The sequence below is a fragment of the Anser anser genome (genome assembly GCF_964211835.1).
Source record: "Anser anser genome assembly, chromosome: 7".
Classification (NCBI taxonomy): domain Eukaryota; kingdom Metazoa; phylum Chordata; class Aves; order Anseriformes; family Anatidae; genus Anser; species Anser anser.
The window spans coordinates 31,844,310-31,869,636 of NC_139727.1; the positions used below are offsets into that span (position 1 = coordinate 31,844,310).

At 37.1% G+C, this 25,327-nt stretch overlaps 1 protein-coding gene across 6 annotated transcripts in view; it reads left to right on the forward strand.

Moving 5' to 3' along the window:
* VTI1A (vesicle transport through interaction with t-SNAREs 1A) overlaps nt 1–25,327 on the forward strand; it is a 284,643-nt gene that overhangs the window by 29,443 nt on the left and 229,873 nt on the right. The window lies entirely within an intron of this gene.

Sequence of the window (25,327 nt, forward strand, 5' to 3'; positions counted from 1 at the left end):
CTTATAAGTGCAGGAAATGTAATTGTGAGATGATTAATTGCAAAAAGATGGATAATTGGAGTTCATATGATATGTCAAATATGGCTAAACCGAAAGGTGTTCTGCATGTTGAAAGAGATTGGCTGAAGTCTAGATTGCAGAATATTGAGCAAGGAGTGTTTTTAGAGATTAATAATCACAGATTGCTGCAAAAGGACTGGGCAGAGCCTGGCTGTGGAGAGCTATCCCCTCCCAGCCCTTTCCTATTTCTTCAGTTTTTAATTAGTATGGTTTTGGTTTTGTCCTCGTGCCTTTGTTGCTGTTATGTGAATTGGAGATTAGGAAGCACAGTAAACATCCTACATCTAACACCAATGCTTAGAGACAAAGATATCTCCTCCTCTCCACTAGGAGAGGCTCAGCCTCCTGTAGGATAACAGCTGAACAGTCCTAGCAGACTTGTGAATTTGAGTCTCTTGTGTCATTCCCTTCCTAGTGTCTAGCCTCAAAATCAGCGTGTTTTTTCTATAAATTGTTTTAATGTTTCTAACATTTGCTTTGAGTCCCTTTTTTGCCTTTTTTTTAACTGTACTGTAATAATAATTTAAAAGGTGATGCATGCAGTATAAACTACATTTTGCTTTCATTATCCCTCAGATATTTAGTAAAACACTGCCTGGTGTTTTAAATTACTTCTGCTTTGCTTTAAAATGGGAACTTATGCTTGAATAGCCTGTTGTTCTGTTAGCTACTACAATGCACTTCAAACCACACAGTGTTATTCTATTCACTGTATTTTGGGATCATATGAAATATTTGTTCCCCCCGCACCCCCAGCCTATAACTTCCTATCTTGATAAGGAGTTTCTAACCCTTGGAAATACTGCTTTACAAATTCAGCTAATGACCCAAATACAGCTTGTTTGTTGTGTATGAGTTGTATTAAAATAACGCACTGTATGTGTATTGTCATTAATGATATGCTCATTTTGATAATGGAGCTGCAGTCTCTTAGTATGTAGTCCTTGGGGAGATGCTGCATTTTTTTAACTAAGTATTGTTCTGGCTCCTTTCCTTGATTGGCCCAGAAATAGCAATCAGCTGGGGAGCAGGATGACATGCCTCTTAGCGATCCCTTTTATCTTTGAGATGAGTATCAACATTGTATGCTTCCTAATGGAAGTGTAATTTAATGAAATCTATTGGGTAAACATACTTCAGATGTTCAAAGGAGGTGACAAAATTTTTGCTGGCAGCCAGGACCTGGCTGGTTTCCAGCTTGCCTTTAGCTGCTATGCATATAGCATTGAGAGAGGCACTTAAAATAGGAACACAAAGTGTTGTTTCTATTGTGTTTTAGGTTGTGGATTTTTTTTTCTCTGTTTTATTTTCCATAGTTTTATTTTTGTGGTATTTGTACTAGTGCCCTCTGACATCTAGGCTTTCCCGGTAAGATGCTTCATGAGGTCAGCTTTGCCCTCTCCCCCCCGAACATAAATAACAGTGTTAAAATCAGTGGAGATCACTGGCACAAAACATGCTGCACATTGGGGAAAAGGTTGGGGGGGGGGGGGGCTGAACTGAGGAATGCAGATTGCTCTGAGTCCGTAGTTCTGAGAAAGAGTAAGTTCCTCTGTAGACTGATAAAATTAGGCATCCTGTTTTAGAGATTGCGGCAGAGCACTTTGGTTTCATCAATGGTAATTGCTGATGCAGAACTGTCCTTTATTATGTTTTATAACAGATGGCTGGGAGTGGAAGGAAAGCTGCTCAGACTTCCACCTCTTCAGCTAGAAACAAGATTGTTAAAAGGAGACAGTTGTCCCTCTTACCATTGCTCCCTCCTCATTACAGAGCACGGAGCTCCCCCCGTGCTGGTAGCAAACTTGGCAGAAAGTCTGGCGAGGTTTGACAGCGGCGTTGGCCCTTCGAGTGGATGCTCAAGTGGACAGCGGATGGATCTTATTGCTCAGATCATAATGGGTTGGCAAACTGTAGGAAAGTGTTTGAGAAGAAATATGTTGATGCTTAGAGACGCTTGAATGTAATCAATGCGCATCTGAAACGTGTTTTTCTTCCTTACATGTGAGGTCTAAGGCAGGTAGTTTTTCTTTGAAGACTTCCACAGTGGACAGAACTTGGAGGCAAAGAACGTGCATCAGAAAAGCAAAGTGGCATCTGGTGCCCTTAGCTGTTCTTTCAGGTGTTTGTGGCCAAGTCAGAGCTTTTCATTCTGGCCCGATTTCTTTCTGCTTGATCCCGTAAGGAAGGCTCATTCCCAAGCCTACGTTGTCACTCTCCTGTGAATGTGTGACATGACATTTGTTCATCGCGGTTTTATCGCAGTAACAAGTGAGTTCTTTGGGCTGATCAACGTCGTGGTCTGCCAACAAGGGGCTTGTTCCAAAAGTTCCAACTTTGGGAACGAAGGCTAAGGTTAAATAATGGTCTTGTTCTGTGGTTTTATTAGGCTTGTGTTCCATCTGGAGACAGTAACTAAGGGTCAAAGTGAAATAAGATGTAAAATGGAGCAAAATGTCTTTTTGTTTTTAAAAAAAAAAAGAACAAAATGTGAAAGATTGAGAAGGAAAATTTAGGATATGTCAATATACCTGCTATATAACTGTAGGCTCCAATAATGTTACAAAGTAAATAGAAATTGTATTGAACTGCCTTTACTCAAAGTGTCTTTGATTCCTCAGCCAAACTGCTTATTACTTTATTGCTTCCTGCCTTTTACAAACTTGCCCAAAGTTTGTGCAAGACCCGGTTATATGCTCCTTTATGTGTCTGTGGATGCACATACAATATTATTCTATATATGGAATACACTGATGCCAACTTGGCTTGTGGCAGCTGTGGGGTGGTTAAAACTATATATAATATAAGACTATTTAATATATAAACACATTTTATTTAATTTTGTCCTTGTATTGCTTCTGGAGTATGGTGAGGAGTGGCAGGAAATAGATGAAATTACAGGCAGCAGCAAAGTTTATGACTTTTATTTTGTGAACCCAAAATAATTAATAGGTTTACCAAGCTTTTGACTCAACAAAATGAATTCACCTACAGTTCGGACAAAAATGTTTTCAAATAAGGATGGCAAGAAATGTGGAATGTCGTGGCTTTGGATCTGCTTCTTTGAAACTATCCTTCATATTATGTCTTCCTCTTTAAAGCGAAAGGTTTTTCTACAATTTCTGTGGACCAGTTAGCATTATAAATCAGAATCTTAGTGATCGCTTTAGTGAAAATATCTCAAAGTGATATCTTAGTATCTTAATGTATAGTTTTTGCTCTGTGATGCTTTCTTTAGGTACAAATGAATGCAGTGGTATAGCAAGTGGAGTAGTTGTTTTGTATAACCTAGCTGGATGTGCACGCAACTTTTAAAATCAGGTTTCAGGAAAACCATGGTACAAGAGTATACCAAATCTGCAGTGTTGTGATTATACTTGTTGTATCTATTGCATGGTGAAATTAAGCTTGAAGGAAGCCAAGCATTGGATCTTTCAGTTTGGTTCTCCTTCACCTAATTATCACGTGAGAGTCCAAGGGAAGGGAGCTACTGCTGTAGGTTGGTAAGACAACATTTATTAGCTTCCTATCCCTTCTTTGCATTTAGGTGAGGGTGCTGATTCAAAACTCTTTTCATCTTGATATTTTCCTGAGTTTCTCTTTCACCAAGGACATAATTAGGTGCTAGTCTGCTTTCGCTATCTCCTTTTCTTCATCTTATTCCTCCTGTTCTGTTTCCTCCTTTGTCAGTCCATGCTGCAGCTGCTTCATGCCCCAGTGCAGGAGACCGAGCTGCCTCTGATGCCGTTATCAAAAGCTGCTTTCTCACTAGGTCTGTAGGAAGATGCTAAAGCATTACCTCTGACTACTGCCATTGCCATCTTTGTCTTCTTTTTTCCCCATTGTCAAGCCTCCATTTGTAGCTTCTGTAAGCTTTTACCTGTGGAAGCTTAAAAGATATAGGTTGATATTTTTCAGAAAGGACCCTGAAGAAGTCAGTGCTCAATCCTCAGTGGCTTCCAGAGCTGAGCAGCTTAGACTTCTCTTAAAAATCCTAGTCTTAAGTCTTTTCAGGTGGGATTTTCAAATTCTTATGGGTAACCTGTAAAAGGAAGTTTCATTGAATCTCCAGGGAAGATGAGTACCTTATTTTGTGGTTCAGGAGGACTTGGTTTTTTTTAGATTATGTAAGTGCTTTTGAAATTTCATCCTTTGACAAGGTCTTGTCTCAAGAAACATGTTTCAGTCTTAGCAAGGCAGCATTTGAACAGCCATGAATTCAGAGTCACTTGCCATTTGGGCAATGTCCCTTACATATTTTCTTTCCTATGACGTTCCAGTATGGTTGAGCAACCAATATATCCAGAGGCTTTTCGGGTCTATGGACCTACCAGCTAAAGTAATAAAAATGGAAACTTGTAGCAGAGTTAATTCTGAAGTCATTGGAGGAAGGGGCAGAAGTTGCATCGAAGGTTTTGAAGTGTTGTAAGTTACAAAGAATGAGGAATTCATGAACTTCTAGAATTAATTTTCTAGATCTTGCCAAGTCTTTGCAAAGTGACGATTTTCTGGGGCTTGATTCAAGATGACTCTGCAATTTCACAAGTTGTTTGTCCATACACAACTCTTACTGGGGGAAAAAAAAAATCTTACTCCATTTTTCCAAAAAGGGATAAATTCTCCTATTTTAACATGATGCAGGTTAGATTGATGAGAAGATTGAAGTGGAATTGGAATCATAGCCAACAGAAAGATACACTTAGAGAATTATATAAAATTATTTAGAATATTGAAAATAGTATTATAGAGGTATTATATACCCATGGCCCCATTAGTGAAGTATAGTTCTTGTCAAATTTTCCTATAGCAATGTATTGATGAAGTTCAGAGAGCTGGAATACCTTAGCAAGTCAGTGCAGCAGTACATCATGTTTGAAATATCTATCAAACGCTTGAAGTAGTAGTTTGAGGGCAGTGGTATATCCCCAACAACCATAAGAACGGCTGCATTAGGCTGGACTAAAAAACTGTATATCTTCCTGTTCTTTCTCTGTGAGTAAGAGATCACTGGGGAAGAGTGCAATGGTAAAGCGGATGTGTATTGATACTACTCGTACACTGTCCCAGTCTTTCTCAATTGTGACTGAGATTCCTGAGTCTGAAGTGGTGTTTCCAACCTGGGGCTGTATCACCAGAATGAGAATTAGTTATCACAGTTGTGGCTCAGGAGTTAAAGATCAGAGGAAGAAAAAATGAGGAGAGCTGCTGCAGACGGTGAGTCAGCTATGTTTGTTCCTAATCTCAGAAAATGGTAAGAATAAGGAAGTGGGATGCAAATGAGTAAATGGCGTGTTTCTCATTTTTCCATGAATATTTTGCTTGGAGATGGCTGGGTCTCTACTGCTCATTGCTCTAGGGGAGTGAAAGTGTGAGATCTGAACTGAAGTTAAGGCCTGTGGTGGCAAAAAGTGTCAGGGCCAGGCCTGAAGCTGAGAGAAAAGGTGTGATTCTGCCATGAGCAGCCTTATCCTTTGGAGCTGTTCCTGATTCCTTGTGGAGCTTGGGAAGGAGCAGTGGTAAAAACTGCTTAATAACTGACATTGCAGCAAATGAGACTGTCGGTTTGGTCCATATTAACAGATTCCTTCACTCGGTTTAATTTGTTTCATCTTATGTCATCGGACACTATTATTTTGTGGGTAGAGAGATGTGCTTCTCTAGTACAGTTCACAGTAATACCTCCGGTTTAGTAATCAGGGCTCTGAAGTTATATGGGGTTCTCTGTGTTTATTTATTTATTTTTGTCTTAAGGCTATTATCTACTTAGATCTGAGCAGATGTTTGGAATTATACAACAGATGAGGATGTCTGTACCCAAAGAAAATCATTTTAGGAAATACATCATTATGGTTGTAACTTGCACTTTTGTTTACTTGCAAATATGTGTGGGTTTTCTATGTATATCACTTTAGGCTCAAAAATATCTCCTGTAGGGCTTCCATAAAGATGTTAAGAAGTGCAATTAATCATTTATCTGCTAGGTGTCAGCAAAGGTTCTCTTTAAATAAATTAAAAATTGTATGCATTCACACAACAGATCTTGAAGCTATGTGTCTCAAATCTGTTTAGAGGGTGAGAAGGAATTTCTAAGGATATATTCAGGGAAATAAATACTACTCGGTGTCTAGAAGATACAGCTGCACATCATACCCTTCATTTAATTAATTCACTCCATTGCATTTTTCTTGATGTATGTAACTTTGAACCTCTCTTTAATTAAGCAAAATTAACAAGTTTAGTGTGTTTGGAGAAGATTTTTATTCAACAAATGTTCTTCAAAAAATTAAATTGTTGTGGCGTATGAGAGAGCACTTCCGTGGACCAGGTCAACAAATAGGTAATAAAGGATAGGAAGAAATGATCAATTTTCACAGTGGAGGAAGCACATCAGTGGAGCCCCACAGCTTCCCGTTCTTGTTGTATTTGTAGATGGTCTTAATACAAAGAGGAGCTAGGTGACAGTTACTGGTGATACTGAAATATGCAAGGTGGTAAAAGGGAAAGCTTAATGAATTGTTTCAGAAGTATCTTGGGGTACTAAGTGATTGAGTGTTGAATTCATAGATGAAGCTCAGTGTTGATAATTATAAAGTCATACACCTGGGAGAAAAACAATTATGACATTTTATTCACAGAGTAGAGAAGTGTTATGGTTTGGTTAAAAATAATAATAATAATAATAAATATATAATATGAAGTCTAGAGTCAGTAGTTACCAGAAAAGCACATCAGAATTAAGCAATCACTGGGAATATAAGAGACTGAGAAATCATCCCTCTACTTGCATATGTGTATGACTTCAGTTCTGTGTGTGATTACTATTTGCTGTTCCCCCGAAGTGTAATAAAACTGGAAAATAGTTTTAGTATTGAAAGCTCTGGAGCAACTCAGTGCAAGGAACTGGGTAACGGACAGAAGTTCTTCAGCTAGGAAAAGAGGCACCTGGAAGGGATATGTAAATTAAAGAGAAGTATATAGAGAATTCACTGTTGTTCATAATAGATACCAGGTGTCATCAAATGAATTTATTGAGTAAGATATTACAAAGCAAGAGAGAGTTTCTCCACACAAGGTCTTATTAGAATTTGGAAGTCATTGCTGCAGAATATTGTAGAAGCCAGAAGATGACTTAGTTTGAAGAAATATTTGTAAATTCAAGGACAAATCATCTTTGGTTTTCTTTTAAAAAAAAAAAAAAAAGAGAGAGCATCAAAGCTGAGAACTGCCTGATAAGTAGACCCTCAGAAGGTGACAGAGTGAGTGAGGAGAGTATACCGAGCAGATGTCATTTACTTTTTACTACTTCCCTGGGCAGCTAATACTGGTTCTTACTACATGCTGCACGTTAGACCTGATAGACCTTTGATCTCAATTAGTATGGCCAATCGGCGCTATATCCTGACCACATGTGACATAGAGGAGGATGCCGTCCCCTTTGTAGGTTTGTACCCAGGGGAGTTATAAACAACGGATGTGTCTGGACTTTCTGACTCTGGGAACAGAGAATTTTTTGCTTGGAGAAGTAGGGGTCGTTATTCCAGACTAAAAACGTGGGATCATAGCACAAGTTGATAGATGCATATATTTAGATTCATCCTGTACAGAAAATACATAAAACTTCTTCTGTTCTGGAGTGATGACTAGTTCTAGAAATAGTATAACTTCAGTGGGTACGACACTGCAAATAATTATTGTGGATACAAACAAATTTCATCTGTTTCCATGTTTGTCGTATTCACTTTGTAGGAACATTCTCAAGAAATGCTCTGTAAATGGAAGAAATTTGAAGTTTTTTCATTTTCAGTTTATATGACCACTGAAAGGTAATGCAAATATTAGGCTGAACTTTTGTCATATATTTGTTATACATCAATCATCCAGCTGGGGACCAGACTGTTACCATATGAACGTTGTTTTTAAAAAGTAGCACTTAAAATACATACAGCAAGCAACTATTAAACTTCCAGGAAATGAAAAGTTTGTGTTGAGAGAATTCCTTAGATTTGTTTTTAACTTGAGTGCGGAAGTTTGAACAGAGAACCCCAGTTAAAGAAAGAGATGCACACTTCTTAAGTGTTGTATAAAGTCTCATCTGCATGCCATTAAATATTATGAACAAGTTGAGAATCCATACTACCCATTGGGATAATTCTGTTTTTCTCTGTATCTAAGTTGTTTGAAAGTGCTGTGTCAGAAGTACTACTTTATTTTTGTCTGAAGTAATATTTAGTCAACTATTGAGTGTAACAGTTCACTCAGACTGTTTGTTGTTGTTCTTGTTTGTTTTTTTTTTAATATTACTATGTAACTGCACAGTAAGTCTAGTATCTTCCTCTTGGCTCTATTATTAATAAGAAACAGTGTTGTGCAATATTTCTGTGGTACTTGTAAGTCAGTAGAGCTCAAATAACTCTCTTAGGCTTGGTGGTCGTGCTGCAGCAGGTGCTTCAAAGGCAGAAAGATGTCCTCTCCCCAAAGAACTTCAGTGTCTGACCTTCACATCAGCTTGTTTCGTGAAGAAAAAAGCCACTTTGGAGATACCACTTTTATGCAAAAACAGTGTTTGGCTTGTTTTAAAACAAGCCAATATTTTATTTTCCAAAGTTATGCTCCTAATAATGATATAAAAAGTTAAAAACAAAGTACTTGATCTCTAGACTTCAAGCCATGTTTCTCTGTTAATTGTTGTGTCAAAGAGCTTATTAATGCTACCGCATAGCTGGTGTTCATATACTCCCTGCTCATTCACTAGGAAAATATGATAGGAATGCTGTCACTGTGCAGTGAGAAAAGTTTGATATTTTCCCCAAATCAAGTCCCATTAGAAGGAACTTTTAAATTTGGAGAGGTATGTTTTATTAAATTTTATCATGGCAGAGAAGTCACTTTTTTTGCGTTCATTTTTCAAAAAGTAATGAACTGGTCAATCTCTTCCCATTTCCCTTATACGCTCCTCCACCAAAAGATTTCCCTCTTATACGAGGGAAGATTTCCTTCTTATATGAGAAGACAATGACCACAGGAAATAGGTAGCTGAGCGCTTGTGTATATTGTATATCTTCTATCCAATACAGCAGATATATTCTTCCACTGCTTTTAATCTAAAGACGTATTAGGGAGGGATGTATTTTTTTAAATTCATGTCTTAATTGCAAATCACATAGGTATTGATTGAACAGCAAATAATCACTGTCACAAGAACAATTTTAAACTAATTATAATACCATGAAAAAATGTTGCACTGCCTTATTAATGTCTTATTAGTATCACAGGAAGTAATGAAATCGGCATTTAAAATTAAATTAGTTTTACTTTTTCTTTTTGGTAAGCAGAACTAGAATGAAGTAGGTGTATAACTGTGCAGGTATATTGCCTGTATTGTGTATGGTGCCTTTCATTTTGCTCTTCAGATACACAGTTCCCTTTCTAGACTTGTTCTCTGATGTGGCCTTGCAGAGATGATACTCTCCAATACAAGCAGGGGCGAGGGTTAGCATCACATCTTTCTGATGGGTATCACGGTAATTTCTGAAAATGTATGTAGGATTTGGAGAGCAAAGGGAAAGAGTGGAATGGGGAAGGAGACCATCTTACATTTATGCATACCCCTGTAAGACATGTAAAATAACTCAAGATTTGCTTAGGGTAATCATGGTAGTATTCAACAAAAAGCATCTTGATTGTGCTGTATTAGGGCTGAGGCTAAGATGCTGAGTCTTTGCAACTGCTGTTGAACTCTAGGCTCAATGAAACCTATTTATCACCTATATATATTTTGAAAAGTAAATTTGAAAGTGACAAGGCTATTCTGTATTTTGTGCAATGCCAGGTTTCACCATTTTTGTAGCTATTAATTATTTTACTAATGCCTTATATTTATACTATTTATATGCAAATTATTTAATTAAGATAGAGGTTGAGCTCTGGGCCCTTAGTGTTCTACTGCTCTTTCTTTTGTTCTGTTTCCTCAGAATGAAACAATTCCAGGCAGTGAATGTGTAGTCAAGGCCTTCTTTCATGCCCTGTACCAGAAGAATGGCGTGTTTTGCATTTATAAACCTGGAAATACAAGTTGGAGTGCCAGTTCCCTTACAGTGTGACATCTTTCTGTATAACCCCAAATGGAAAAATGACAATCTTGAGTTCTGTTGTGAAGATTGAGGATGCTCTCCTAGGGCTAAATAGCTTATAGAAAATATTAATGCCATTACTTTATAGAAGACTCCATTTTCCATCCTCTTATAACGTCATTTATATCTTGAATGTGCTTTAAAACAAACCAAAAAAAAAGAGTTGTTAATATACTGTGGTGAAGACTGGTTTTGTTTCATGCATGTGATGTGAGAAGTCTCTTGACTATAGAACTGTTTTGAATAAAACATGGTAATGGGGCACCTGAAATTTATTTGAAGGTCTTAACAAGTTCAGAAGCCATCTCAAAAAGATGCTTCAGATGATTGAAAAGGGGAAAAAACAAAAAAAAAAAACTGGTGAAGAGGCATAGAAAAAAGCAGATGTTGATCTCCAGTCCTAACTGGAGAAAACATAGAAGTGGCAAAAAAAAATCCTGGCTTCTGAGAAGCATAACCAAGATGCTTTGCAAGAACAGTCCTTTATCTTTGAAGAGGGCACACTGTTTATCAGGATTTCTGTTTTTTGAGATAATAGAAGACAATACCATATGCTTCTGCAGAAGGACCAGCCTTACCATAGAACAACCTTTTGAGAATCAACCAGGGAAAGTGCTATGTCATTCTATTTAAAGGTTGAGGAACCTATGCGGCCAGTACATAACCACTGAAATATACTGAGTGAAGATTAGTAAATTGCCAACGCTGAGGAGCACTTAAGCAAAGAGGCAGCAAATAACTTTTTTTTAAAGAATTCTCAACTGCATTCAGCAAACTGAATCAAACTCTGATGCAGATTTGCATTTCCTTACCTTGGTCATGTGATGACTGGGATTAAATATGGGGCAAGAATCTTATGTAGCCAGTATAACAAGGACACAGGTTGACGTAAAATAATTTGTTTGGAAAAAATCTTCCTTTTGCAAACATGTAGAAGTCAGATTATATAAGTATATATTTATATTTTTTTTAGACCTCCTGAGGTTTTTAACTCTTCCCCTGTGTTGAAATACCATAGAATACCATAGGGGCAATGTGGTCCTTTTCTTTTTTTTTTTTATAAGAAAATAACACTGCAAAAATTGCAATGCAGAAATTAAAGGCAGTTGTTTCCCTCACAACTAGTGAAGCAATAGAGATATTGGACATGAAGTTCAAGATGATTTTTGCAGACAAAATTTTCTTGAGCCATTTGTCTTTTTAATCTCCAACATATTTACATTTTGGATATATCAGTGGCAGAATTATTTTCTGTTTAAAGATACACTGGAAAGTCTTAAAGTGAGGGAAGGAGGATGTTTTGAATTAGTTTTTGACCTATGGAATCACTATGTACATAACTTAGGTAGTGGAATGACCCAACACAAATTAACTTAAAAATATGCCTGCTTGCAGGTTTACTTTTCTAATATTATGTATTTACTGAGAGTGTATTAGAAAAGCTTTTTCTATGAATTTTGACGAGATCTTTCAAGTATCTTTCAAGTAGATAAAAGATTTTTTTAACCTGATTTTGTACACTCTTTCTATCATCTTAGTTATTGGTGGTATTTGTTTTTCATCCAAGTGGTCATTTCTTTTTAGATTATTTTATCTCCATGAACACTCAATTTTGTGTTATTATTTCATGTTGCTTTTTTGTCATCGTAATAGTTTCCTAATGTTATACTTTAGGAATCGTGAAGACAGAATTGAAGCTTCCTTTTTTGGCAGAGAAGGAGCTGGGAAATAAGTGAACAAGCTGAGGTGGCTTTTTTGTTTGTTTTTTACAGAGCTGTAAAAAAAAAATGAAAAAGAAAAGAATATTGAAAACAGCAGAGAAAAGAAACAGAAAAATTTAGACAAATTTCATTCCAATTAGCTTGCAGATGAAAGTTACTTTTTTAAGTGCTATAATCCATAAAAGAGAAACAATTCCTAGTTCAAATGGTAAGGTCTGTAGAGTACTACCAAGTTTCAGAGGGAAAGTGTTTTCAAGGTCTTTTCATGAATGGTGTGTTATGGAATAGGGTCACTCAAAAAGGAATAATTACAGAGTGATCAGAAGATTTCTTTGAAAAGATTGTGCTAGACCTTCTGTGTGGTTTGTGGAAGAACAGAAATCAGTTTTGCTCCTAGGGTGGGCTAACAAAATGTATTGTGTTTTTGCAGCTACTTCTATCTTTGCCCCAAAAGATGCCCGCATCACCTCACGGTGCACTCAGCCTCTTGAAGGTCATTGCCTAGAAACCATATCTTGGAGTTGTTAGAAGTACAACGTGCTGCTGCACTGTTTGACCAATTGCAAAAGTTTAGTTTTGAACTCTAAAGAGTCTTTGCTCATCTCCTTTTTTTAGCACTACCAGTTGTTAATTAATTCATCTTTGATTGTACCTCTGTATGTGCTTTTATAAACTTACTTGTATTATTTTGTATTGTATTTTATTTGTACTCGGTCTGTTCTTTGTTTCAGAGCATGGAGTTACTGTAAAGAATTAATTTGAAGAATACTTTTTCACCCTTTGCATAGTGTTCATACACTCATACTGAGGATCTGTGATCTACAGTAATTCTTATTCATTTGGAATATAGTAATTTGTTCCTGTCAGCACAGGGGCTGGTTTGTTGTTTTAAATTGCTGACTTCTGTTTTTGTTGGCGTGCTCCCCAATACAAATTGAACATCTAACAAAAATCCATTTGTATGACAGTTGAGTCTAGATAGGTGCTCTGTGTTGCCTAACAGTACAATTTGGGGTCCCCAAGATAAAAGTTGACTGAATGCCAAGATTTTAGCAGCGCTTGTATGTGCAGATAACAGAGGTAATCCATATTCCTTAGGTCTGTAAATCAAACAAAGAAGAAATATGTATGCACACCATTCTCTTTGAGATAGTGGGCTGGTATTTTCTTCTTAATAACAATGGGGAATATCTAACCTCTGAGAACAATGGAAAGCAGGCACAAGGGATGTTTCTATGTAAAATTAGACAGATTGGAAGATTCTTAGAAAAGTATAGAATGCTTCTCTTCACCCTTAACAAATAATGCCCAAATAAATTATTCAGTGGATCTGGTTTGTCTCTCTTTTTGGCAATTTCTGTTCTTAGGGAATTTTGTTTGTTTTAGAACCTAATTAAGATTATTATAGATCTGAAAGTTGATCCATAATAAAATACTACAGTGGAATAGGAAATCCAGCCACTAGGTCTTGGGTGTATTTTTCAGGTTGATACAGACCAATGTGAATTCTTTAGTGGCCATCTATGGAACTGTCATTTAGGAAAACACATTGGTTTCTAATGATCTTCTGCAAAGATTTTTCTGGGATAAAATCACATAATAAAATATTCTCTTTCTGATGAGGTTATTATATCAATAATGTGAAATCCAAACTAAGAATCTTAGTGGCATCCCAACGATCTTTGGTAGTTTTTAAGGTGCAATAACTGCTTTTCATCCTCAGCCAGCTATATGCAACTATGTATCCCATTTTTGTTTTTTAGCTTTGGAATCTCCTACATTTCAGAGTTAAGACCCTGGTGTTGCTCTTCTGGTTAAATGTAGGACAAGGTTTTCCCAGGTTGACAGCCATTCAAGGCTTGAATTTAGTCTTGAAAACTTCTTGTTAGTCACAATGTGTTACTCCAAGGGCTTCTTTATGGGCAATTGGTTTACCCTTGGAAATTTTCAGGGTATCTTTGACTATGAAATCACTTTTCTTATAGACCAAGACATTTACTTACAAGTATCTCCTGAAAGACCTTAGTTCCTGCTTTTTTCTCTCAACACTGTAGATTTATTAATCTGTTTGATTAAAATGCTGTGATCATGCAATTTTTATGCATTGCAGAATCTTGGTAAACTTTTTTTTTTAAAAAAATAGCATAGATAGTTCATACAGTGTATCCAAGATCAGATGGGACTATGTTTTGCATTTTCTCCTCAGTCTTTCAGAGTGGAATATATCTTACCTGTTGAATTCTTTCTTGGAATTGAAATTTCTCTTTTGCAGAAAAATTGTAATGAAATACTGATGTTCAGTAAATTTTAAAACAAGACTATGCTGATGGATTTTCATAATCCTGCTACCAGTAAATGGTGTGTTGTGGTCAGAGTCATCAATTCTTGTAGCGTTTTATGTCATTCATTATCAAATATACATATCTCAGCTTAATGGGAAAAAAAAGTGAAAGATGTCATCTAATAGTCACCTAAGCCTTTTCCCTGGGGCCACTACTTCAGATATTTTTTTTTCATCTTGTGATCCTGCTTTTAAAGATTGCTATTCTCCTATAGAACCATGAAGTCACCTGTGATAGCTGTGGGTAATGTAGTTTAGAGTCCAGTGACAACAGATAAATGACAGGGAATGGCAAAATGAGTGGTGGTAAAGGATACACAAGACCATGTTTCATCACACTTTGTGATGCAGAGAAGTATGATTGCACTGGAGAAAACATGACGAATTGGGGGAAGAAGGTACAAACTGTGAAAGGTGTAAGTGATGAATGATAGAAGGGAAAGAATGATGGGTACATCACCTGAGAGTTTAGTAGAAGTGCTTGTTGTTATTCTCTGTATCTTTGTGTGAGTTTTGAAGTTGAAATTTTGACCTGAAATTTTAAAATACATTTTGGCCTGTCCCTGAATGCTTAGGAATCAAAAATGTAGATGTTACATGCTTTTTTTTTTTCCTTCCATTTCTTCCATTCTTTCTGTGTTAGTTTTACATGTCTGGTTCAGGAATTGGAGTTGGAAATACAATGTTTGCCATATGCTACCTAACTTTGTTTTTCTTTGTATCAGATCATCTTTATTTGATGCTAACAGCTTTGTTATACTAGAAGATTCAAAATTGTGCCACACAGGAACAGCTGGTGGGGTGGAGGGACAGATGTTTGGTCAAATGGTATTGGGGCTTTCTTGCAGTTCAAAGGAGCTGAGCAGATATATAATATGACTGTATAGTTCTGTTTTCTAATCTGTGTAACTTGAATATTTGTTTTTTAAGAGATTGGGAGAGCAAATGACCTGTATGAGCATGAACTGGAAATTGATTCATTCAATAATCTTTCTCTTACACTCAATAATCTTTCTCTTGTGGAATTTACCCTATCACGTAGTTTGGGAACCTCTGAATTAAATTCGTATAGCCAAGATGTGCCCAGAGGAAGAGATGTTACAACATTCTGTGGTATAAATTAATTGCTTTTCATATTTGAAATGCTACCTTCTTTCTTTGGAGCTTCACTTCAGTTTTGTCCAAGTGAAAATTAAGAGAGCTTTGGAATTTAATCTTTGCCCTAATATTGAGTTCCGAAAGTCTTTAATCTGATGCATGTGTGCATGTTCGGTTGCTATATAAATAAAAGTAAGTATTATGTGTAAGCATCAACCATCAAGATTTATTAAGTATGAGGATCTAGATGTACTTTACACTCAGGAAGTCCCTAAACTGCTGATCATCAGGAACTGACAGCAACTACTGAAGTGAGGATCATGCCATGCCTGCTCTGATCCTTAAGATTTCTCCTTGTTATCCATTAATGGCCACTATATGAGGCAGTACAAGTTCTGGACTAATTGAAGCTCTGACTGATATAGCAGTCTTTATGCAGTCTATACTCACTGTAAAGTGAGGTTTTCCTTAAGGTTCATACTGCATTGTCTTGACAGTGAAAATCCAGGCAGCTACAAACAAGATCAATAGAAATGTGTAAGCGTTGTTGGTGACAACATAGGAACAGGGACAAAACAGAACTACTCACTGAATTTTTTGAGTTTGGACATCAATATTTACTGGGGAATGAGCTACTGCCAGTATCAGTGTTTCTCATTATTCTTTTTGTTCTATGTTGGTCCACTCAGAGGCAGAATTTCTGACTATGGTACAGGTAGAGGAAAAAATAACAAGTTAGCTGAAGCCTGTCTGTCAGAAAGATGCTTTAAATGCCAAATATTTTGTAAATAGCAATGTTTTGTGTAAATATACTGTTTTTCTGCTATGCTGTGTTGAATGGCTTAAGGCTTAGGATCTGAAGAAATAAAGGCAGTATGGCTGGAGTTTGCATTGGAATTTTTGATACAGATATGTGCATCATAGTAATATTTTTCTCATCCATTTTGTGCACTTTAAGAAATGAATATCGGTAATAATCAGTATTTTGACTGAATGTGGGAGACTGCAGAGCACAAATGAAGAGGCAGTATAAAAAGGAGGAGGACTTCAGTTACATATATTTTAGGTAGTGGATTAGTTACTGACTTTTATCTCAGGTAGTGTAAAGCAAGAACTGCTAATCATCGCTTGTGATAAAACTCGAAAATGCCATGTCTGAACATTGGGCTAGTATTTTATCATATTAACTATTGATTTAACACAGCATGAAACAACTGGTTCTGTCCCAGTAGTGCTTGGTGGGGAGCAGTGAAGGTGCAGATTTACTCCTCCTTCAATCTGCTGCAAACATCAAAGCCTAATTGTGACCACTTAACTACTAAAATTATTAAGCTCAGGCAATTTTTCTCTTTTTCAAACAAGGCAATGTGTCTGTGTGTAGGTACTAGAAGGAAGAAAAAAACCCTGGCTAAACCATGTCAATGCAAAAATAGTTAAGTCAGGAAACATGGAAAGTAGGATCCAAAATCAATTTTGACTGGTTTGACATGTTATACACAAATTATTTTTGATTTTCCTTTTTAGTAATTTATAGTTTGTACTATAGAGCCAATGTACTTATGGTCCAAAATACTTATACTGAAATACACAAAATGAGCAACATGTAGGTATATCAGTATGCAAGCCACCTTAATTATGCTGTTTTTCTATTTTATTCTTCTTTGCATCAAGCATTGTTTTATTTTGTATTTAATGCTGAAGTCAGAAATTAAACTCTGCTACTCTCATTGATAGTTCGTTGTTGTTTATTTTTGAGAATCATTATGATTGACACTAAGTACTCAGCAGAAATTTTCTCATTCCATATATTAGTTTCAGGAATTATAAATGTGTATACTGGTATACATTTACAGGTAGAAAGATATCTTAGAGCATATGCTCAGTAAAAAAGGACAGTGTCTAAACAGCTTTTTATGCAATAAAAAGTATTTTTGGAAAGGCCAGCTGAAGTTTCTTAAGTTTAAAATAGATCCCATCAGAGTGGCAGAAATTTAGGTGGGACAATTCAGCTACCTTGGAAGAAGTTCGTTCATCTGCCTTGCCCTCATTCCAAGCGTACGAGTCTTTGTGGTTTCCTTTTGTTTTTTTACTCTTGAGTTCACAGTGGACAAAATACATACTTTATTAATAGAACTGAGCTCTGTAGCAAAATTATACTTTTAAATGGAAAGCCTAAAAGCATAAAATATACCAGCTGTCAGAGGCTTTACCTACTGCTAGATATCCAAGGGGCGTGAGAGTGGAGAATGATGGCATTCAAGAATGGCAACTTCCTCAGCCCCATTACAGATTTTTCTTTACAGTTGCCAGACTCTTTAGTATCTGAACAGAAAGTGCAGGTACAGGCTGGTAAAGCCAATGAAGTGGAGGAAGTAACACTTGGATACCTCTTGGAAAAGGAGGGAGCTGGTGGGAAGTACCAGCAGATGTCCTGTTGCTGTTGGCAACAGGAACCTAGGCTCCAGGTGTTTCATGTTTTGCTTTATCTGAGATGTTTATCATGCTTTATCATTTCTTGGATAAATGATTCAATGAAACTGCATGGTGACAAGCATTAAAAAAAAAAAAGTTTGTAGTAAAATAAAAAGAAAACATCAATATACGATTTTCATCATTATAAGGAAGAGATGAGTTAAGATGACCAACAAAGATTTCATTTAAAAAAAAAAAAAAAAAAAAATGAACTTACTGTTGTACTGGAGAATGGCCCTAAGAGATCTCTGTCCCACCATCATCCTTAATTTTCCCTAAAAGGTAATTTTGCAATGAAACTTGTAGCTATTACATGCACACTTATTATATACACGTGCCAGTTTTAAGGGCAAAGATCTGCTAAAGAGACTCAGAACAGGCTTTTTTTGTAGCCTAGTTTTGTTGGTCTTTGTATTGGAGTTATTCATATCTATAGAGAATTCTGGAGAAGAATAGCAGCCTAGTGATGCCAGTGACTGTCTTCCAATATATGACTGTAAAGTCTGTTTTGGGAGTGAGTGTCTTCTGGGGTGTGATGTAGAGACTGAATTCTCCTAAATGATGCTATTGACACCCTTAAACATTTCTTCAAATTAGCCTGAACATGAGTTGAGGACCAATTTACCTGTCAACAATTCTGGCTTAGTTTTGGTTGTTCCCATTTTTTTTTTTTCTTGTTTTTTCTTTCTTGTTGGTGCCTCAGTCTGGACCCTCCCCTTTTGCCTCCACATCCAAGAGTGGACCAATGCTATAAGCAACAGAATTTATTCCTCCTAGACCTCCTACACCCAAACGACTGGTCAAGTTGTGCATTCCTTTGAACCTGATCAGCTTAGTATCTAGCTCACTGCACGGTCCTACAGGCACTTGGGAGTGCAGAGTGGCCATGGTGGCTAGTGACAAAGAACCAGGTGGGAGCCCTTTCTGTGGAGATATTTAAATTTTCAAAGTGCTGAGCTGGGGAGAGAGGGTGTTTACCCCCTCTCCAACCTCTTTTTCTCTGTGTTGCTGGTTGAAATGACTGTGGTAAATAAGGCTCTGCAGGTACAAAACCTTTGTCAACAAACTAGGTGAAAATATGCCAACGTTTACTATACGCATCAAGGCGAAGTGTGATAACACTAGTCAACTTTAGGTATCTAATTTAGCAAGCAAGATTTTCTGAGTGACCTTTGAACACACACAGGGTAGTTAGAACAAAGCACTGGGCTTTCTGGGAAGGTGAGGCTCAGCTGGAATGAACTCAAGTGATCTTGTAGTCCGTTTAGAGGAATGTCCATTGATTAAATAACCAAGTTGGTTAACTTAGCCAGCTACCGTTGATGTGTAGAGATGGTTCTTATAATGAAATACGATAGTTTAATAATGGTCATTTGCAGGAATCAATATAAAGGACTTGTATGAAATACTGAAATCAGAGTGCTGAAAAGTGTATTCCAGGAACAGACTAGCAAATAGGCAGATGTCAATATGTTGATCTACAGAAGAGGTTACAGTTAAATTTGCAGTAGTATTCAGTCACTTTTCCTGTGTTAGCCAATGCCTGGCTTATGTTCTTTGAGATTATGGCAGACAAATGAAAAGGCAGACAAACTGTTACACGCAACAGCCCAAAGCTGAAAGCACCTTGGAGAAATTTAATTCTGATTAAAGAATAAGGTAGCGTACATGTAGGGACCAAGGTTTGGTAATAGGATGTGGTCGATCAAACAAGCAAAAAGATTAATTGTTTTAATTAAAAATATATATATTAATATGAACACCAGGCCAAGGGGAGTTAATCATTGTTATATTTGGAGAGTGTTATCCAAACCCAAGCAATGCTTATCTGAAGTTTTCCATGCTTGGTTTTGTAACTCCAGTATTTCATCATATTGGATCATTTCATATCGCTTTTCTGTAGATGTGGTCTGGTTAGATTGGAAGTGGTGGTAGTGAATTTTTGAGCATTATCTAAAAAATAGAAGGGTGGCAGGGCCATTTAGTTCCAGACCTTTGAGTTTCAAAAAATCTTTCCTAGTTTATGTTTTGAAGTTTAAAAGGCAGAGGTCAACTAAATAATAGCTGTTTTTGTCAATATAAATGCCTTTTCACAACAGACGTCATCCACTTAATCTGAAATAATCCATTTACTCCTTAATCTGACACAAACAATGAGATACGGTTCTCTTCCAGGTCACCTGTTTCCTTCCCCAGCCACAGCACACGCAATCTCATAGGTTTAAGGATCAGCCCTGTTGGTGACATACATGGTCCACTGGTCATGAGCTTGAGATAGAAATAGTTCTGTGGGCAGAAGCTTCGTTTTTTCCTCTACCAACATTATACAATGTGTTGTGTCCTCATGGGAATTTCCTTGACCTTCCTCTCTGCCCTCACCCCATAATGAAAATAAAAGTATATTTGATGATTATGGAAAAGAAGATTATTTATAGACCTGTGAATTCTACTTAACATGGGTGATAGTATCTCTGTACGAATTTCACATTAGCACTTGAAGTTTGATTCATCTCTGTTGTAGGAAGTCAACAGCATTTGTCAGAGTGGCAGAATACAGGTTTTAAGTTGTGCATTTTCTTTCACAGGTGTTTAAAATCTTTTCTGTGTGTATTAGGAGAGACTGAGAGTGCCTTAGACATTGACTTTTGCCAGCTGACATGTACTGTTGAATTACTTTTCAGTCAGAAGTTTCATAGGTTTTGTAGAATAGTTTATTTCCTTTCAGACAGAAATATGTCGGCTTCATTGTTTTATTCTCATAAGGAAGTGCTTGAAAGTCCAGCATTTGCATCATGTCATATATATATACACTATGTAACCAGTTTCCTGGTTCTTACTCACAAACTGAGCTATTTAGGAACAGGAAAACCCATTTCTAATTGCAGTCTGAAGTATCTGATCTGTTGTTCCTGCATCACCTTTACAGAGAAACGAGGAAGTTTTGTAAACTGAAGTTTGAACACAATTTTTTAATCAATTTCAGTTATTTCCTGAAGAAGTGTTGTGTTGCTTTTAGATAAGGTCACTTATTTCTCTTCTAAATTTGCTGAACTGTCTTTTCCACTTCTCCTCAGCAAAAAAAGCTCCTTTGAAAGCTGCCTGGCAGAGAAGGACCTGGGAGTATTGGTTGATAGTCGGCTGAATATGAGCCAGCAGTGTGCTCAGGTGGCCAAGAAGGCCAACAGCATCCTGGCCTGCATAAGAAGCAGTGTGGCCAGCAGGTCTAGGGAGGTGATTGTCCCCCTGTACTCGGCTCTGGTGAGGCCACACCTCGAGTACTGTGTTCAGTTTTGGGCCCCTCGCTACAAGAAAGACATGGACGTGCTCGAGCGAGTCCAGAGAAGGGCGACCAAGCTGGTGAGGGGTCTGGAGAACAAGTCTTACGAGGAGCGGCTGAGGGAGCTGGGGTTGTTTAGCCTCGAGAAGAGGAGGCTCAGGGGCGACCTTATCGCTCTCTACAGTTACCTTAAAGGAGGCTGTAGCAAGGTGGGGGTTGGTCTATTCTCCCACGTGCCTGGTGACAGGACGAGGGGGAATGGGCTAAAGTTGCGCCAGGGGAGGTTTAGGTTGGATGTTAGGAAGAACTTCTTTACCGGAAGGGTTGTTAGGCACTGGAATGGACTGCCAAGGGAGGTGGTGGAGTCACCATCCCTGGAGGTCTTTAAAAGACGTTTAGATGTAGCCCTTAGTGATATGGTTTAGTGTAGGACTTGTTAGTGTTAGGGCAGAGGTTGGACTAGATGATCTTGGAGGTCTCTTCCAACCTAGATGATTCTGTGATTCTGTGAAATACTTCCAGCATCTATTCAGAAAAGCAGAGGTGAAAGTCTACAGTCTGCAGTACTTAGCAGTCTGTTTGAAGATCAGGTCACTTTTTCACCTTGTTTTAACGTAAGCGATGGTAAAATTGAGTACTCTCAAAGAACACAAAATAAAATATAATTTATTCCTAGAAATTATTTCTGGTTATGCTAATCTCGTGTATTTATTTGTATGTAGAGCAGGGCCAAACTCTGAAACAGATGCCTGAAGCTGTTTTTTTAAACTATTTATATATACTAGGAAATTCTAATGAAAACAGATGTTTGTGAATAAATGAGTCCTTTTGTTTATTTACAAATTTTACAGAAAAAATCTGTTTAATCCATTCTTAAAACATTGAGGCTGAAAAATGGAGAGGTTGGGACGAAAGGATTTGCTGGGCCCTTTGTCTGAAATGTATCTAGACATGGTCGTCTGTTCAGGGGGCTGCTTAGCATTTAGGAGGAAAGCTATTCTTTAGTTCAGGTATGAAAATATGTGATACTTTATAGCAATTATTTGGCTGATTGCTGAAAGTGTGTTGGAATGAGGGGGCATTGGCTAGTTGTGGCCTTCGCTAATGGGAACATTTTAGAATGTGGATGAGTAATTAAAGTATAGAATGCGGAAAATTAGGCCAAAATTGAATAGAAACGAATAAGTATGCGTTCTGTTGTACAGATGTTGGAAACAGATTATTTTGGATACCTCTTTCCATCTACATCTTATTTGGTTACCATGTAAAAATCAGTCATACGCCATGTAGATTGTTTCTCTTCCCATTGCCTTTTCTGTTTTTATGTTGTGATGCATCTATATAGGTAGTAATTTAGCAAAATACCCTGTCTGCCAGGTGTGGGAACTAGCTGATTGTATTGTAATACCAGATCATTACTTAGTTCATATGCAACCTAGCCTAGCACATGGAAAGCATTATAAATCTATTTACCGTGTGGCTGGTCTGATGATAACATTGTATTAAATTCCCAGGTGAGGCAATTTAAGCAATTGCTTTGCCATGTGTAGGCCGTGGAAATTAACTTCTCATATGCTTTAGTAATAGACGAACTTCATTGTTATGCTCAGATTAGTAGTGTAGCAGAATTCTTACAGTCTGGTTACATGTACCCTGCTTCACATGTAGAATCATACAGGGGGGTGGTACTGCAGATCACAGATCTTAATTAGTTTAAGCTGAGTTAATTCATTTCAATTCTAATTTAGCTGTGCTTGCCCATGAACACATTCAGTTCTATTGGGAAATGTTAAGGCTTGGGTCAAGTAGACAGATTGTTTAAAGCCAAATTGCCAGACAGAACTGAGCAAGTGTATCTGTTTGAACAGGGCTTTAAGAAAATCACCCAATCAGTATGCAAAAATCCTGTTCATAAACCGAGAGAGATCTGCCTGGAATCAGAAATTCTTCCTTGTCAGAAGGTCTGGATACTGTAGTACATTTAAAACAGCCCCTGAAACTTTCTCTGTCTTGAAGTTTTGTAGAAAGTAGCTTAACCCTTTTGTGTAGTGGTGTGTTCGCGTGCATGCTGCATTTGAATGGAAACGTGTACAACGAAGTAAAAACTCTTGGGTGCTTAGACTTTTTGTGCATGTATACACAAGAAAAATACAAAATACAAGAAAAACTTATCTGTGTGACAGACCTTTACAGACGAAAAACTGCACATAGAAGCTCTTAAACTTATACTGAGCTGCCCAGAAATGCCTTGGATTACAAACTCTGTAAAGCTTCTGTCTTTTCTAGAAACATACATATAAAGTACCAGTAGACAGTGCTAACTGACAACTAAGACTAAAAATGTTGACAATTTCTTGATTTGCCTGGTTAGCTTATGTATAGAAGTCATTAACTATTTATAAAATGCATTATGAATTGGGTTCCTTCAAACTGTAGCAGTGTGTGTGACATTTCCAGCTCAAACTATCATTCTTGCATTTGGCTAAAGTATATATTTATAAACAGCTGATGGTTATGAACTAAAAAAAAAAAAAATCTAAAACTCGTTTTATTGCTGAGTTCGGATGAACCATTTCATTTTCACTACTTTTGTTAGCCACGCTTGAATGTGTTGGCACTTTTACTTTAATAAAAATAAGAATAGTAATTGAAGATATGAATGTATTGATATTTTGGACAAATCCTGGAAGAACAAATGAACACTTTAGTTCGAAGGCCTTTCCTTTTATATTATTGATTCATTTGGTAGTGGAACTGTGATCAAAAGTAGTATCAAATTATTTACTGATTATGGCAGAGTTACACCTAATTGTAGTCAAAGGGTTATTTCTTTTAATAAAATTGCTGGTTTTCATATCATGACAGATTATTACAATGAAAGAACAATGATACAAATATATTTATTAAGTTCAGAGGTGATGATGTAAAGGATTATAAAGAGCCTTTAAAAACTGCATTGCTGTTAACATATATTTCTTTCCCATGAAGAATATTCTTCCATTCTTTCATGCAGTCTCCTGTGAATGTGAATATCAGCCAGTTAAATCTTTCAAATAAAGGATATGTAACCAAGGCCCATCTAAGTTTCCACAAATTATTAGGCAACTTGTTCACTGGAGAACAAGCTCATGAAGCATCATGGTCCCCACCTCAGCGTAATAATTACAAATACATTTAACACTGACAGAATCAATGGGGCTGGGTCGTTTTGTGCAAGTGGAAGACACTGTACAGTTGAGGTATTGGACCTCAAGTGGGGAGATTGAATCTTAATCAGAAAAGAAGTCTAGATATTTATTGGTATATATTTGTAATTTCCTTCCTTGTTTGATGTGTATCAAATAAAAATAGGAAAATAATGTAATTGAGCAATCTATGCCAATTTGTTGGCTTTTTGGTGAAAAAAGAGAAAAACAAAACCTATCTCCATATGATATTCTTGCATACTGTGGAGTGTTTTAGTCCCCCATAGTGATGAAATGAATAATTTAAATAGGCAGCTCTGATACCACAGCCTGTTTGAAGGTTCTCATTTCCTTTAATGCTGTAGAGTACTTTTAGCTTGGTTAGTATGAAACTGTGACAGCTGAGATCTCCAAAAGATTCGGCACAACTCAGCTCTTGTAGTAGGACCATGGTATGCTTTGTCCTTGCTAGCTTTAGCATATAGTCTAGATCTGAGCACTAGCAACTGAATCACAAATTGGTAAGCATTGCAATGACAATGGTATAATAAAGGGTGAACTGCACAAGATAAAATGTTGCTTTGCACTGGTCATCTCAGAGCTTACTCAACTGCTAGTTTTCTCGTGGAAGGTGAACAGGGAGTGAATTTCTCTATGCTCAGTATGATTTCTAAAGAATTATTTCCTGTGTTACGGTCTCAAGAATATTTTTTGGCCCAATTCTCTGATTAGGGAAGGTTTGAGGAGGGAGTTTTTTATACTGAGTTCCTACTGGTAGTGACTACATGGTGGAGTGGGAGGGAAGCTCCCATCAGTTAAAACAAGGGCTTCTTCCTCTGATGGAGGAAGCTGGTCATAGCCACACTCAACTATATAAAATGCATAATTTTAGGCAATATGTTAAAAATCCTTTCTCTCTTTTAATGGTTAATGTGGGAGTGTTAACTAACTTATACTGTTAACACTGAGTGTGTTACTTGGCCAACTAAGAAATTGAAAGCTGAACTAATATTCTTATTATGGACTTCCCTGTTGTTTCAGTG